This window comes from Mustela nigripes, chromosome 8 (assembly GCF_022355385.1).
Source record: "Mustela nigripes isolate SB6536 chromosome 8, MUSNIG.SB6536, whole genome shotgun sequence".
Classification (NCBI taxonomy): domain Eukaryota; kingdom Metazoa; phylum Chordata; class Mammalia; order Carnivora; family Mustelidae; genus Mustela; species Mustela nigripes.
This window is the reverse complement of record NC_081564.1, coordinates 90,666,904-90,669,229: the sequence shown is the minus strand read 5'-3', so window position 1 is coordinate 90,669,229 and position 2,326 is coordinate 90,666,904.

Genomic DNA, 2,326 nt, shown 5'->3' with positions numbered 1-2,326 from the left:
TGGAGGGCCTGGAAATGCCCCGTGCTGCAGACTGAGCCTTCGGGGGCCCCAGGGAGTCGGCCGCAGATAAGACGGTGGCGGCGGGACAGGGTCTGCTCATCGTTGTTGTCCGACTCGGAGGACCCAGGGGTCCCCAGGGCCCGGGCGCATGCGTGTTTACAGCCAAGATCTGTGCACTCCTGTCCTTGCCCTGGCTGCTGACAGCACGGAGGGAAAGGTTCCAGGCTCTGCAGGGAGTGTGTGTGCACCTGTGCGACGTGTGTGCCTGTGACGGGTGTGATGTGCGTGCACGTGTGTGCCTGTGCGGTGTATGCGTGTGTGTGCGTGCTTGTACGCAGACCCGCTCCTGTCTGGTGCACAGCCCCCGCCTGTGGGCTTCTGCTGCGTGGGCCCACACAGACCGGCCGGGCTCAGAGAGCCGCTGAGCGCGATGTGCCCCGGCCTGGCCTCCTCTGGCCCCTGTGGCCTTCCTGGGAGGTGCCGCCAGCAAGGGGGTGATGACTCCCTCCGCGGGCGCTGGCTCACGGAGCTCAAAACTCTGGAAAGAGGGAGTGTCCTGTTGAGGCTGTCAGCTGGGCGGACCCTCGGGTTCAGGGCTCCTCTCTCTGAGCTGGTTTGGGGGCCACCTTCCGGACTTGGAAACGTGCATGTGGATTCGGGATGGACTTTGTCCCGCGGATCTGTCCCGTGCTCCCGCAGTTTCTGGCTGCTGTCCCGCCATCTCCCTGCAGCTGGCTGGGAGGCCTGGGCAGGCTGGCGGGCGGATGGATGTGCACCCTGATGCCTCCTGCTTCTCTCTGAAGGACGGTGTGAGCTTTTAGTGCGTCTCCGACGTGGCCGCGCGTCAGTGACTTCACAAGGGTCATGGGTTTGGACGGGGTCGCTGGGCTCCCAGCAGCTGTCCTCGCGGGTGGCGCACACTCTGACTGTGGCCCTGGACTCCAGCTCACGTGCCTTGTACTCGAGCTGGGGGAGGCTGGTTTCCGCACTGGTAATTGTGAAGGGCTGCGTGATCCCTGTCTTTCCATAATCTGGTGTTTTAGGACTATGCACACGGAATGTTTCTCTATCCAGATGGAAAATTGTCTGTGCGGTGAAAAGCATATAGTATTTCAGTGTTGATGGTGCGTGCATGTGTGTGTGTCCATGTGTATACGTGTGTGTACGTGTGTGTACGTGTGTGTTTGCACACAAAAGGGAAGAAAACGCACAGTGTGGGAGCACGTGTCCATCTCAGATGCTTGCGGCCTGGGTGGATGCTATGATACCAAGGTTATCGTGGCCCTTTGCAGACAAGACCCGAGGCTTCCTTAGGCTTCCTTCCTTCCATGGCCTTCTGCAGCACCAACCCCCGTGTCTGCGGCCCCCGCACGGCCCGCCACGCTCGGGACACACACGTGCAGCGGCCTGTGGCTCCGTGGGATGGCCGTCCTGCCGGCAGCCCCTCCCTGGGGCACATGTCCACGCCAGAGACGGAGGCTCCCAGACGCGGGCAGGTGCGCTCATTCCCAGGTCCTCAGAGGCGCAGAGAAAGCCACGCTGCCGGCGGCCGGACGCCGGACGCCGGACGGGGCTGTTCGTTTCCATGGGCGCAGGCAGAGCTGGTGGGAAGTTTTGATCACTTTAATTTACTATTTCCAGATGCCTGCCGTGCTCGGCCGGCACCTTCATCAAGCGCTGTGAGGCGGTATTGATTTTTTTATTTTCTATGTAGGGTAAGAAGACAGAGTTAGGGCAGGAGCGAATGAAGAACTTTCCTCCGACGCCGCTACTCCCCAGCTTATGCCCTCTTGTCGTCTGCGCTTCTGGTGACGTCCTGGGCGTCAGGGCTGCTCGCGGCGGCCAGTGGGCTGAGCCGCAGTGCGGGCCTTGGGGTGGGGGTGGGGAAGGGTGGAAACTGAGGCCGAGGCAGCAGCCGCAGCAGCCGCGGGAGCCGTGCACACACCGCGGAGGCCGAGGACCGTCGGAGAAGGCCGTTCCAGCAGCCCCGGCCCCGGGGCCACGACCGACCCTCGCCACGGGTACCGCGAAGTGGGCCCGAGAGTCTCTGCCGTTGTCTCAGGATCTTCTTTCTGAATCTAAGAAACGAACGCACGGAATGACGGCGAAACATGCCGGCTCCCCACGACACCCCGAGAGGTCTGACCCATCTCCCTTTCCTACCCGCAATGGATGGTGCGGATCCGCTCGCCGTCGCCGGGTGTGGATGCTGTCCCCGGGGTGAGCACTGTTCCCGGGTGTGGACACCGTGCTTGTCTGCTGCAGGCCTGGGGGCAGGTCAGGCCATGCCGGGGCCCGGCACACACGGAATCCCTCACGGAGCCTG